Source organism: Lissotriton vulgaris, chromosome 12 (assembly GCF_964263255.1).
Source record: "Lissotriton vulgaris chromosome 12, aLisVul1.2, whole genome shotgun sequence".
In the NCBI taxonomy this organism is placed as follows: domain Eukaryota; kingdom Metazoa; phylum Chordata; class Amphibia; order Caudata; family Salamandridae; genus Lissotriton; species Lissotriton vulgaris.
Genome location: NC_141700.1, coordinates 544,435,805 through 544,451,254, shown reverse-complemented (window position 1 = coordinate 544,451,254; position 15,450 = coordinate 544,435,805).

Here is a 15,450-nt window from a genome sequence, read left to right as displayed (position 1 = left end):
CATAATGTTAGCCTCCTTTGTCTTTCATGAAATCAAGATTCTCTCTGCATGCTAATTGGAGAATCGACATTTCAGTGTAATTATGAGTGACATTTCAATTGCTATAAGTGACACTTTCTCGCGAGCAAAATCAAGCAATGAAGACGAGGGAAACATAAATATTAGAAATTAGACCCATCTGAGCAACAAGAAACTCTAAAAAGATCTTAAAACTGCTAGACACCAGAAATGGAAGGACACTAACCAACATGACGCATAGAGAGAGCCCTTTCCCAAACAGACAACTTGTTACTGGTTGGAAGTCTCAGCTTCCATGCTCACAACAATACCAGAGTGCACATTAGTGTTATTGAAAACATTAACTGAAAGTACAGAGAAACACCAATAAGAACAGGGCACTCTGCAGCCAGCGAGCAGTTGACTGTAGCTTACGTAACACTACACAACATTCGGACTGACATAATATTGCAGATGTAAAACAAAATAGAAAGCAAAAGATAATGCTAAGTTTCTTCGTATTCTTTCATGTATTATGGTGGTTGTGATGAAAACATTTTGTAATGGAAAAGGTTAAGAGTTCATAATGTAAATAAATATATCTCCTTCTGAATATTTAAGTTTCACTTGTCTTTCATTTTAAAGTGTGTGCTCTGTTATTTTAAATGCAGTTTAAAGTGAAGTGTGCCTGCTGTACCTTACACTTGGACACTGTTTACACACTGATGCTGACCAGACATTATAGTCAGGATGGGTTGAGACAGGAGATAGCTGTAATAATCTTCAAACTGGGGCCATACTTAGGGATCACAGGTGTGCAGACTGAGAAAGGGCTGCTCTTAGGCTTGGAAAGACAGTGTTCAGACACATGGCTTTGCCCAGGAGCATGATTACCTAAAGGCCCCTGTGCATCGTTAGTGATGATAATATCCCAGGCCCGGCCCGCACTGCTACGGTGCTAAGGATGACGAGACAGAGCAGCCCTACAGAATAGATCACACATGAGATCTGTAGTGCTGAGTGTGCGTGCCGTGCTGCTGACATTTTAAAGAGGTTAGTAACATAAAGACAACACTGACAACTACTATCAGTGGACTGCCTGCCCAGCAGCCAGCCCGAGCCCGCCCTGCAGCTGAGATCACGAGGCATCACGATCAGATGATCACAGAAAAGTGATGCGAGTGCGCGCGTGCTGCTCACAGAGCAGTAATTGCATAAACAACACACAGTACTATCAGGCTGCCTAGGCTGACAAGGTGCAGAAGTCCTCTTTCTACCTTGACGAACGGTGAGCGAGCGAGCAGAGCGGGCGAGATGAGCAGAGCAAGCCGGACTGCCCGGTAGACCGCCCGACCGCCAGCCCACCAGCCAGCCAGCCCGCTGGAGTGCTGAGGAGTGCCTTGATTCGGCGCTTGGGATCCTGCCCGTGTTTGTGGTCGGACCAAGGCGGCCGGCTATTGAAACGCGGCTGGGCTGGGCTCTGGTGTGGAGCCCTTCGATGCCCTGGACGTGCCCAGGACGTGCCCAGGACGTGGTGGAGAACTACGGAACCGTGACCCACGACCTGCAGATTCACAGCACGGATTCATCTGCGGAGCAGCGTGGTGCGGCGGGGCGCCTCGTTGTGCAGCCGGGAATTGCTTGAGATCGAGCCTGCTGCCGCACATGGAGGGGTGGTCCATTGGCTTTCTCGGTGACGGAGTGACGGAGTGGCAGTAGAGCTGTATCGTGGAGTGCTCGCATTTGATAGGGGCTGGAATCCTTGCACTACCCTCTTTTTCCCAAGCTGCAGGACCCCTTTGCATCATCTTCAAACCATCTCTGACTTGAGCCGGCTCAGAGTTTGGTTAGGTTGCAGGGAAGAGCAAGAGCCTGGAGGCTCAGAGACAAGGGGTGAGTTGGGGGAAATTGACCCAAGTACTTATGCTGACTCCTCTGTTGGTTTGAATCGTGCCTGCAAAAAACTTCAACGCCATTACAACCTCCCCATCGCTGTTGCCGTCATTTAAATTACTTCTACCTCACTGCATGACAACTGTCTTATTAGCAAATCGCCACCTGTCGCTTGTTCTTTTATGTTCCCCCATATTGGACCGGATCTGCACATACTACAATTACCGTCTCCAAATTCATAATTTGAACCCTTTTCAAACTTAAAGACTAGGATTTCTCTCGGCTCCACAGCACGCGGTGAATGCTGGAGCCGTTGAGTTGCCGTGTGTGGGTTTGAAACCCCCCTCTCCGCTGTTGGTAGTCCCCACTTGGCCACACTCCACTAAAGGTGAGCGATTGGGCTCTGGCGTTGTGGGGAGGAGTTATTCGCCCCCCAGGAAGAATTGCTGTATTTAGTAGAGACAGGTTCCACTTTCTGCTTCCTGCCTACCCACAGCGTTGGAGCGGGTGCTCTGCTGTATTTCTCCCTTGCTGCCTGTGACTATAAGAAATTAAAACTCTGCCCAGTTGCCGCTGGCCCTCCACCGTAGTCCCCCCGCCGCCGCTACCACAACCAAGCGGCCGCCGAGTGGGGGACTACCTTTCCCAGCAGGCAGAGCGGCAGTGACGTGAGGCACGCGCCAGGAGGCGCCATAAAACATTGTCATCACCCACGTCGCTAGAGCGCGCGGGAGCGCCCGGTGCTAAGCCCGGGCAAAGGGTGGGCCCTCAGTGGCAGAAGTAGGCTGGGCTGGGCCCACTTATTAACATTTATTTCCAAACATATTTATTTTGTATCCATTTAAGCCTCTTTAGACCTTGGCAATTGCCGCTATATTTGTAGTTCGATTGATGTGCTTCATTTGCTTCGCCTTTTTTAAACGTTGAGCTCATTTAAAATCGTTTTCTGGCATTGTGTATTGTTTCATCTTCTTTGTGACTTAGTCAGAAATATGACCGCAAAAAAGCTTCGATCTGGGAGATTGTTGGGGGGAAGATCCTCTGCTAAGACAAGATCCAACCCCCTGCGAAACAAGAATGCCTCAACTCTCCAATTGAAGGGCCAAGGCCAGATATTTCAGTTGTGGGAGAAAACGGTGGATAAGGCGCCCCCGGAAAAGACTGTTTTTGATAAGGGCGCCTGTTCAACTCCCTTGCATAACTTAGTGCCTGATCAGGTAAAGAAGGAGACGGAATTGGGAAATCTAAATTCATGCTTACATTCTAGTTTGGGTGCTTTATCATCTCTTCCTGTATTTTCTGAGAATGATAAGTGTCCAGTCTCTAACCTGGATAATTTACATCAAAGTAAGGATCCATTAACATCTGATAACTCTATTCCTAATGTCTCTTTAGGCCATTCCAAGTCGAGGGAGGTTATTAACGGGGATTCTCAGCCTTTGGATATTGACCTAGAGTTGTGTGGACGCTACTTGGTAGATGAGTCTATGAAATTACTAGAGGTTATAAAGACCCCAATTGGCGCTACCCCCTCTGGTCTACATCTTTATAGTAGCACTCCATCCCTCAAATCCCAAGATTTATCTTTTCAGACTAACATGTCAAAGAGTCCGATGCTCAATATAACGGGGATTGAGGTCATTAATGCTCCTAGCTCAAAGTCACCAGAGAAACCTATATCAGAATCCCTGATTTCCTTGGAACATTTGTTATCTTCAATCCTGACGTTATTGAGTAAATTTGTGGGCAGTACAGATTGTGTATTGGAATCTGTCACCCAAATCTTAAAGGTTTTATTATCGAAAACTCCAGAAAAGAATTCTGGTATGGATCCTTGTACTATCTTACTCCCTGAAAAAATACCAGCTAATGAATCTTGTTTGCCATCTGAGAATATACTTGTTGCTCCTGTTATGAAGGAATTATGCCCAGTTTTCAAATCGTCTGCTCATAATTATATAAAAGATTCTGAACCAGGTATTGTTATTGATGAAAAAAGTGTTGTATTGTCAGATGCCAATGCAGAAAAGGCACTATTTCCCATTTTTGGTCCAGAATTTAAGGGGCTGGAGATTGAGGAGAATGTGGGAAAACAAAAAAAGAGTAAAGGAAAAAAGAGGAAGCCTCTCCGTAGATTCAAAAAGAGGAGGCAGAGACAAATAATTTTCGAGGACTCCCAAGTTTGCCATAACTCTTCCCTTGCTAAGGTTGAGATCGATAATGGGATCGCGAGACATGAGTTATTCAATACTGTGGTTCCTCCTGTTAAAATCGATGAAATTACCACCAGTTGTTCTAATCCAATTTCAGGAGAACTGGACGTAGAAAAAGAAAGGCCCATGGTCCACTTTCCTGTAGTGGAAATAAGAAAATCTGTTCCTGTGGTATCAACCATTCTTAACCCCACTGCCCCTTCTTTCCATACATTGGCAGAAGGGGTAGTTCCTGCTCAAAACTTTTCTATTAATTCGGTGGAAACCCGTACAGATTCACTGATTTTGGATTTTCTCCCACTATTTGATCTTGATTTGGTATTGAATAGAACTTTATTATTGAAATGCTTTAAGGACATAGAGTGCCTGAAATTACTTCAATCAAATGATATCGATTTAGTAACGATACTAGGAACAGGGTCCATGTCATTTATTAGGGTAAGATTCTATTCCAAGTTGATAGTGAATCTCATACTAAATCAAGCATACATTTTCCAGAGTCAGGGGATTGATGTGGTGCCCTTTTTAGCTACATGTGTTAATAACCACTATGAGAACGGCTATCAACGGGTCCTGGGTCAAGCCGGTTCTTCTCAGCCTTTCGAAGACTTAAAGATTCGTGTCTTAAGAACGAAAAGGCTAGTTACACATGTTATCCCCGCACCAATGACAATAAATAGGGGTATAATTGAGAATGAACAGCAATGGAACTGGTTACCTGGTGCCTTGTCGTCCAAGGTGACAGACAACCCAAAATTGTTTTCTCACCTTTAGCAGCTCTTTCACTGTTCTTTCCTGGAATGCCGCTGGCATTAACAACAACCCTGAAAAATTACTGTACCTCTCTTCCTTGAATAATAATAATAATAATAAGCATTTATTAAGCGCCTTGCTGCACAAGACAATGCCAGTGTAATTTGCATCCAGGAAACATGGTGCGTTGACAAATTGAATGTAGGGAGAGATTACTTTGTGTTGGAGGTGGCAGCTACCCCCTCCAGTAGAGGACATGCAAAAGGGGGAATTGCGTGCCTACTGACCAATAGAATAAAGTGGAGTTTTTCCCACTACGTAGACCCCAGTAATCTTTTCCAGGTAGTGACTCTTTTCAATTTAGATAATATGGGAGAAAGACACCCCTTTGTGATAATAAACGCCTATATACCGCCAGACGATCATTTTAATACTCTATTAAAACAAGTTTTTGTTTTTATTAAACAAATTAAGGAGACAGTTCCTTCCCCCAATTTTTTGTTAGTAGGTGATTTAAATTGCAAAGTTTCCAACCTCAGCCTAGAGCTTTTTAGAAATAAAGCAAAAGAGGAGGCTCTGTTGATTCCCCAAGCCCTTTTTCCAGGAAACATAAAAACAAATAAATGGGGTAAACTACTGTTAGAAGAATTGTACATTACGGAGGGGCTCATAGCTAACGGTAGGCTTCCATCTGATGTCCCCGCAAATTACACACATAGTTCCTCCCAAAGTAAATCAATTCTGGACTACGTAATTGTTGATCACTGCATTTTTTCTCTTTTAAGGGACTTGGTTGTTGTAGAATCAACCTTCAGTGATCATAATATTATTATGTTAACTCTTTCAGTGGATCCTCCTAATTCTGACCCTTGGTCGCTTAATGGTGACATGGTCACCTTTAAAAAAAAAACAGGCAAATGTTTCTGGGATTTTAAAGCCATGAAGGGTTTGGAGCCTATCCTTGAAAAAAACTTAATTAATCTAGATAATTGGCAGGGGTTGGAACTATCCTCTTTTGAGGCTCTTATGAAGGAGATTATCTCTGCAGTAAAAAAATCTAATTTAATCAGAAGAAAGATCTCCCTCCCTAAAGCAGTTATTACCCTCAATAAGGAAATAAACAAATGGTGAGGGAGCAGTATATATGTGGATCAGCAGAGAGATCTCAGAAATTATCTCTCCTCAAAAGAAGGAGAAGCAGGGTAAAGAAAAAAATGAAAAAAGAAAAGGAGGACTCCCTATGGATTGGTTTGCGGGAGGCTGCTGTCCAAGGAAAATCTAGACAGTTTTGGACTATCATTGGGGAGGGTTGTGGTACAAGAGTGCGTCCCCTCCCAATCCCTATCTCGGAACAAACCTGGGTAGACTACATTTCAAATTTGTATGCCAAGAATGACCTGCGAGTGGAACTTAGGGGAATTGGTGAAGATATTAATTCCACAATTGAGTCCCCTTCTGAATCAGCCATAAAACTGGCTATTAAGGATATGCGTCCATCAGGAGCTATGGGACCGGGTGAACTCCCGATATCAGTCCTGAAACAAGATCCAGAATCCCGGAGTAAAATTCTATTCCCTCTATTCAGGATCTGCTTTATTAAAAAAACTATCCCATCTTCTTGGAAGGGGAGCATTTTGGTGCCCATGTTTAAAAAGGGTGATAGAAATCTTCCCAATAACTATCGACAAATAGCCCTCATAGACGCTATTGGGAAGGTTTTCTCTAAATGCTTATTGTCCTTAATTAATGACTGGGTGGTTCTAAATCAAATTTTGCCACTAGAACAAACAGGCTTTCGCAAGGGGCATGGAACCCTGGATAATCTCTCCGCCCTTCAGAATATTACTGATAAATACATAAGGGTACGTGGCGGAAGAGTGTATGTGGCCTTTATAGACTTCTCCACAGCATTCGATAAGGTTGATCGCCCTCTGCTGTGGAGAAAGCTATCCGCTTTGGGTTTGCCCCCTCAATTGCTAGATTTGATCCAGGCGTTACATACAGACATGTGGTGTCAAGTTCTGCAAGGAGGAGATAGGGGATTATCTAAGATCATTCCATCAATTAATGGCCTTAAGCAAGGTAGCCTCCTTGCCCCACTGCTCTTCTCACTATATATTGCAGATCTACCCGCCTCACTTTCCTCTTGTGACGGTATAGCCTCAGTCTTGGGCGGAAAGCACATTTCATGTCTGTTATATGCGGACGATATTTTAATAATGAATCTCATGCCCAAAGGTCTTGCCAAACGCCTCCATGCTTTACATTTGTATGCAGAAACCCATTATCTAAAAATTAATGCTTCAAAGAGTAAAATTATGTGTATTTCAGGCCGGAAAAAACATACGTTTGAGAGCTTTGTCTGGTCTGTGGGAGGTGACAAACTTGAGGTGGTAAATAGTTATGTTTTCTTAGGAAAATTAATCTCAGACACTCTAAGTGATAAATCCCATATCGACAACAATGCCCGGAAAGCCTTATGCCAAGGGAGAAGCTTAAGTGCATTGTACTCGGCAATGGGAAGAAGGCACTTTTCTTATTTATTGGAAGTCTTTTGGGCAAAAATTCCCTCTACCCTCTTGTATGGATTGGAACTGGTCGACCTAAAGCATTGGGATTTTTTAAATGTGGTTGAAGGAAAATTGTTAAGAAGTGTAACCTCTATTAATTCCGCCTGCTCAGTGGCCGCTTGCAGACTTGAGTTTGGCCTGCGCAGCAGTTGGGTGCAGGGCCTGGCAGCTGTAGTTCGTTGGGTCGCAAGCATAGCCAGAGGAGAAGCGGGGACTATGAGAATCCTTTTAAAGGCAGAATTATTGGGAAGTTTAAGAGAATATTCCCTAATTGTTAAAAACTTTAGAAAGGCTGTATCGCTTCTGCAGTTGGAGGAGAGTACCCTCTTTTCCTTATCCGCAACCCAGTTAAAGTCTGTCTTGAAAGAGGCATCCTGGGACCTTAGCTACAGATTGGACAGTGCCTCGATCCTTGCTAAGAAAGGTATTAATCCCCTTACTGACTCATTTGCAAGAAAATTTGTGCAACCTTACGTCACTTGGAATTTGCCCCACGGCGTCCGGAGATTCTGGTTACTCCATAGGCAGGACTTGCTACCTCTAAATAATCTTCTGTTTAAATGGTATGGAGTCCCTGCAATCTGTGACTTTTGTCACCTGTCCACTCAAGACCAAATGCATGTTCTTTTTATATGTCCAGCGCTACGTCCATTTCGTCGTAAATGGTTAAGGCAAATATGCTTGCAAATGGGTATTTTAAATGCTAATTCTTTTATGTTTGCCCTATATAACCCCCCAAGTGAGAGATTCTGTTTTAACATTTTTTATTTTTTTTAATGCTTTTTAGCTATTTATTGAAGGATCGCCTATGATGTATGTATCTATGAATTATTTTGTATTGCGGTAACTGTTGTAAACTGTCTCTCTGGTAATGAATGGAGTTTTGTATTGTGTGTTTCTTTTATGTGGACCTCTATGGAGTTCCAAAACATAATAAAGATTTAACTACTTACTTTTTCAACTTCACAGTCCTGTGTCCAGTGCAGGCACTGTGTCTCTACGCCGGGTGTCCGGCGATGATCTGATCATCCTCAGCCCTCTAATGATGCCGTGCCAGCAGCCCGGCCATGATGATGCTGACCAGAAAGATCAGTCTGAGACTTGTTACCAGTAGGGCTCCTAAATATCTCTAGGGTGTGACGCAAGGGAGTACTCCAGCAAATTGCTCGCCATATATGCAACATCCCGGAGCCTCCGCGCAGCTGTGGCCCATCCAGTATGCACCTAGACCAGGGCGAACCGTTTTTCATCCAAGACCAGCAAGATGCTGAGCGTCTGTAAGCAGGAGCGACTTCTGGCGTGTCACCCAGCAGTGCCAGCGGGGGAGATGGTTCAACCACAATCGTGATCCCGTCACACACCACATGGCAGACCTCGTGCCAGTATTGTGAAATCTTCAAATAACCCCAAGGTAAATGCAAGAAATCAGCACGCCACGCTCCAAACCACATCTTTTACACCTTAGGTGGACCGTCTCTCCAAATCTTGCTGCCCGAGCAGGAGCATAATAATATTGATGAAGAAACTTTTAAAAAATGTATCAAGTTATGCTTGTAGCTGACCGGAGTGTCTTTCACTTGTGCACAGCAGTAATTCCACGTTTTAGGAGCAAGCATGTATCCCAGTGCCATCTCCCAGCTCGGGGGGGCCTCAAAAAGTGGGTCAGTTCAAACCTCAGGTACAGGGGGTACAGAAAAGAAATGGAGGGGGCCTCATCTGCCCTCTGGAAGCACGTGCTGAGGAGCGCCATATCAATATGCTCTGCCGGAAAGGCTGGGAAGTGGGAAGCCAGCCACGGCCATACAGCGAAATCTATGACAAGCTAAAATTGTATGGGGGACTGGCCACATCTCTTCAGAAAGCTAGTTAGTGTCATAAGTGCCATTGACAAAAATACCACCCCAACACACACATATCCTTATTGAAGAAAGCTTATTTGTATGACGTTCGCACGTTGGGTAGGGACGTAACAGTTCAACTGCAAGCTGACTCGACTTCCGCTTTTGAGGCAGAGTCAATATAGTGCAGGAAACAGAAAACGGACTATACAACAATGTAACGCGGCGGCCAACAAGCATTGGCAGTCACAAGTGTCCCGGAGACATAGACCCGGCCCTGGACATAAGTGCCGGTGCTAAGCACCGGAAAGCACCGGCACAAATTAAGCACTGTCTGCACCCACCCCTCATATGTGTGGACACTACTGGGAGTCATATCCACCCACCCCCATACTGTTGGCCTATTCTGGGAGTCCTCTGCACCCAACCCCTCATCTATCTGGACACTGCTGGGAGTCATATCCACCCACCCCATACTGTCGGCCTATGCTGGGATTCCTCTGCACCCACCCCTCATCTGTCTGAACACTGCTGGGAGTCATATCCAGCCAGCCCTCATATGTCTGGACACTGCTGGGAGTCACATACACCCGCACCTCATCTGTCTGGACACTGCTGGGAATCATATCCACCCACCCCCATACTGTTGGCCTATGCTGTGAGTCCTCTGCACCCACCCCTCATATGTGTGGACACTGCTGGGAGTCATATCCACCGACCCCCATACTGTTGGCCTATTCTGGGAGTCCTCTGCACCCAACTCCTCATCTGTCTGGACACTGCTGGGAGTCATATACACCCACCCCTCATCTGTCTGGACACTGCTGGGAGTCATATCCACCCAGCCCTCATATGTCTGGACACTGCTGGGAGTCATATACACCCGCACCTCATCTGTCTGGACACTGCTGGGAGTCATATCCACCCACCCCCATACTGTTGGCCTATGCTGGAAGTCCTCTGCACCCAACCCTCATCTGTCTGGACACTGCTGGGAGTCATATACACCCACCCCTCATCTGTCTGGACACTGCTGGGAGTCATATCCACCCACCCCCATACTGTTGGTCTATGCTGGGATTCCTCTGCACCCACCCCTCATCTGTCTGGACACTGCTGGGAGTTCTGTGCACCCACCCCTCATCTGTCTGGACACTGCTGGGAGTCATATACACCCACACCTCATCTGTCTGGTCACTGCTGGGAGTCATATCCACCCACCCCCATACTGTTGGCCTATGCTGGGAGTCCTCTGCACCCACCCCACATATGTCTGGACACTGCTGGGAGTCATATCCACCCACCCCCATACTGTTGGCCTATGCTGGTAGTCCTCTGCACCCACCCCTCATCTGTCTGGACACTGCTGAGAGTCATATCCACCCACCCCTCAGATGTCGCGCACCGTACACCAACATTCATGGCGAGTGTGCGAGTCGTATCACTATTAGACTGGTGACATACGCGAGCGTGAAACGCACTGTACCCCAACATTCATGGCGTGTGTGCGGGTCGTATCACTATTACACTGGTGCCATACGCGTGCATCAAACGCACCGTACCTCAACATTCATGGCGTGTGTGCAGCTCGTATCACTATTACAATGGTGCCATACGCCCCACGCTGTTTTTCTGAGCTGCATTGTAGGAAACCAAAAACCAGTGCGGCACCCAGGTAACATCACCTGGGTGCCGTCCAGAACTCAGCACGTTGTGCTGCCTTGGGACTATTAGCACAAAAGACAGCTACTGACCATTGTTGCTTCTTTTTTACAAAAAATGTTTAAATGTATTTACAGTTTTTGTTGCGTTCTATATATTTATATGTTAATAAAGTTTTATAATCCTACTACTTTCTTGGAGTGCTATATATTTTTAAAAATCGGGTGAATGGGGCCTTGAATCGGGTTATTGTCATGTGTGGGCTTTGGAAGTGTGCTGCTACAGGATCGGACATTTGGGGGGGTTTCGTCAAGGGGGGGGCCGAGAAAAAAGGGGGGTCCCAAAACGCGTTTTTCCCATGTTAATTTCCATAGGGCGGTTGGCCTCACTTTTAGCTCGAACGGCTGAATGGATTTGCACGAAACTTGGCAAAATTGTAGGGACTGTTAGCCCGATGTGCCTTTGCTAGGTCTCAATATATGTGCTTCAGTGGATTTTGAGAAATTAACGTTCAAAAAAAGATATATATCTGTAACAGCGCTCCGGGCTGCGCTCCAGTTCGCGTACTTTTCGCGAAACGGAACTTTGCGATGCGAAGCTGGTTGGCTTTCCGGTGTCTGTCAACATTCTAAACAGTCCGGAGCGGCCGCCATCTTGTCTCTCGGTAGGATCGAGAGAGAAGAAGAGGTGAAAAACGAAGGGGGAATGTAATGAAAGGGGGCAAGGTAGACCCCTCTTGACCCCCTAGGAATGATGTTGGGGTTATTAAAGGGTCCCGTGGGGAAAATAAAAAAAAAAAAGATTTTTCACGGTAGAAGCGCTTCCCGGGCCGCGAACTGGGCCGCAAACTGGTAGCGAAACGGGAATTCGCCATTTTGTGTTTCGTTTTAATTAAATTACTAGGTATAAGGGGGTGCGGGAGACGTATCCTGATCCCTTATGTTTTCTGAGGGTGGCCGAGGAGGCTCATATATGTTGATACATGTCTTCCAGCGGCTGTGCGTGAGCGTTTTTTTTTTTTTTGCTGCGTGACGTCTGTTAACGTTCAATTCGATGGAAATCAGGAAGTGTTGACCACCAATTTGTCACTGCGATAAAATATTTTGTTATAAATGAATCCTTATTGATAAACATTGTCTGCGCCATCTTGCCTTTTTTCCAATGCCACAATTTTGTCGTGCACGGCAGCCATTTTAGTTGCCTTGACCAGACCCACTCTCTGCACGCCGTCGATTCTCAGCAAGGCTCCCCACCCTCGCAATCATCTCCTCCACGCACTGGTCACCCCCGCTCTCTCTCTCATGCATGGGCCATAAACTTCCCCCCATCTGCGCTGCTCTTCCCTGAGAATCACACCCTGTGCCCGCCCGACACCTCCCTTTCACCCTATTCACTACCGCACCCTCTGACACTCCTCTTCCTCTGTGTCCGATTGTCCAGACCGGTCCCAGGCTATCACCTAGCCCTGCGGATGTAGTTTATGGCCCCAGCTGTAGAGAATCCAGACATGCCAACCCTCCCGATTCAGGCGTGAGACTACCGATTTCAGTGCTAGTCTCCCACCTCCCGATTCCTGCAAGCAAAAACCCGATTCCTCAGGGGTTTCAGCTGACAGGGCTTGGTATTGTGTTACGTGCTAATTCTTCCAGGAAACGTCAGAGGGCCGATGCAGGGGCTCTAGAAGGGGTGATAAACCATTTAAGTCTCATTAACAAGCGCATGGTCTTTTAAAGATCTGTGAAGTACTCGGGGCGGCGGTGTGTGTGTGCCCTCTTTCAGGAGCGGGCGGGGGGGGCACTGCCAGCAACTTGCCAGGCCAGGCAGTGTTCATCAACACTTGCATCACCCTTTCTCTGCCTGCTATTGCGCTCCATGCTTCGGAAAGGTAAGGAAAAGAACGTGCATTTGAGTTTGAAATGTCCGATCCTGTAGCAGCACACTTCCAAAGCCCACACATGACAATAACCCGATTCAAGGCCCCATTCACCCGATTTTTAAAAATATATAGCACTCCAAGAAAGTAGTAGGATTATAAAACTTTATTAACATATAAATATATAGAACGCAACAAAAACTGTAAATACATTTAAACATTTTTTGTAAAAAAGAAGCAACAATGGTCAGTAGCTGTCTTTTGTGCTAATAGTCCCAAGGCAGCACAACGTGCTGAGTTCTGGACGGCACCCAGGTGATGTTACCTGGGTGCCGCACTGGTTTTTGGTTTCCTACAATGCAGCTCAGAAAAACAGCGTGGGGCGTCCCGGGTGGTGCGGGGGGAGGCCTCGTCAGTAGCGGTCTGTTGTGCGAATAGTCCCAAGGCAGCAGAACGCGCTGAGATGTGGATGGCACCCAGGTGATGTCCAGTAACTTGCCGCACTGGTTTTGGTATCCTACAATGCTGCTCCGAAAAACGGCGTGGGGCGCCCCGGGGGGGGCGTGGGGGAGGCGGCGTGAACGGGCCTCCCCAGGTGGAGGCTCGTCTGCTGTACTGGGGCGCCCCTTTACCGTTTCAGTTGCCATTCCGCCCGCTTTTGCTACACTGTGCCTCATCCTCCATTCAGCTGTTTATCGCCCGCTCTTGCGGCTACAGCGTCTCGCTCACCATGTAGTTGAGTTGCGCCCACTCTTGCGGTGCAGCGATAGGCGGCTGCCATAGGACTCTTAAAATGGCGGACGGCTCTTCGGATTTGGGCCTGGTCCACTAAAATGGCCCTGGGACACCTTGGAACTCGGACGCTTGCCTGCTAGGGCTTGGGCTCCATTCTCGAAAGCGTCCCCTCAGCCGTGAAGATTCTACAAAAGTCTTGGGGGCCCTCGACTCCTGCAGGCTTCCGGTGGGGAGCGGCTGCCATGATTGCTCGCAGAATGACCACGACGGAGCCACGAGGGGTGGTGCTTTCATGCTGATGCCAGCTTCAGTCTGAAACATCCAGAAACAAGGTGGGGCTTTCATCGTTTGGGAAAAAAAAATGTTCTAAACCAATGAAAAGTGTTATTTTTAGGTCATATGACCAAGCCTTCCGTCATTAGGAAACCAAAAGTAAAATGAACCAATGAAAAGTTTTATAAACAAGTCACATGACCTGTTATGCGGCATAGGGCTACAAAAAGCGTAGAAAATCCGTTGGCACGTGAGGCGGCGTCAGTAGCGGACCGATGTGCGAATAGGCCGAAGGCAGCACAACGCGCTGAGATCCGGATGGCACCGAGTTGTGTCCAGCAAGTTGCTGCACTGGTGTGGCTATCCTACAATGCTGCGCCGAAAGTCGGCGTGGGGCGCCCCGTTGGCCTGTGAGGTCGCGTCAGTCAGTGGGGGCTGTGCGTCTCCCCCAAGATGGAGGCTCCTCGGCTGCAGTGGGGCGCCCCTTAGCGTTTCACTCGCCGTCCAACTGAGTTGCGTCCGCACTTGCGGCTACAGTAGGCCGAAGGCAGCACAGCGCGCCGAGATCTGGATGGCACCGAGGTGGTGTCCAGCAAGTTGCTGCACTGGTGTGGCCATCCTACAATGCTGCGCCGAAAGACGGCGTGTCCAGCTGAGTTCCGGTCACTCTTGCGGTACAGTGACTCGAACGCGCCGAGATCCGGATGGCACCGAGGTGGTGTCCAGCAAGTTGCCGCACTGGTGTGGCCATCCTACAATGCTGCGCCGAAAGACGGCGTGTCCAGCTGAGTTTCTCCCGCTCTTGCGGTACAGTGACTCGAACGCGCCGAGATCCGGATGACACCGAGGTGGTGTCCAGCAAGTTGCTGCACTGGTGTGGCCATCCTACAATGCTGCGCCGAAAGTCGGCGTGGGGTGCCCCGTTGGCTTATGAGGTGATGTCAGTAGTGGACCGATGTGTGAATAGGTCGGAACCAGCACAAGGCGCCAAGATCCGGATGGCAAGTCCTGGATGTTGAGTGCCATAGTTGAGAGTTCTGAGCAGTGCTTGTAAGACTGTCTGAAGCTTATTTGCACCTGCTGCAGCTTCACTATTGCCCTGGTGTGGCCAAAGATCGCCCATGACATAGGCGGCCGGCTCCCGAGGCACGGCGGAACTTTTTTCCTTTTCCTTTCTGCATCTTGTCACACAATCCGTTTGACCTGAAGACACGACCAGGTCCCTGAATGTGTGCAGGGGGACGCTATTGATTGAATCAAAATGGCGGCTTCACACAAAGCTGAGTCAAGCGTTGCTGTTGATGCTATACAGACAAAAATTGGTTTTCAGTTTGTACATTCTTCAGGATTTTTTTTTCAATCCAAGGCTGATTGAGAGTTTGTAGAACAATGGCTTCAGATTTTCAACATACTACTCTTCAACATTCTTCCTAAATGTAACCATGTGAGACTCACTAGGAGAACGGCTGTTTATCTTTCCTTTCAAAATGCTGCCAACAATATTTTCTGAATGGAAGACACCATTTTGTAGCATAAAGGGCCGAAAGGGGTTCTGGTCTGGCCGATGGTTGGTGGAGACATTTTGACTATATCTTGGACCTGCCCGGCCTCGCCCAAAATGGCGCCGGTATAAATGGGACTCG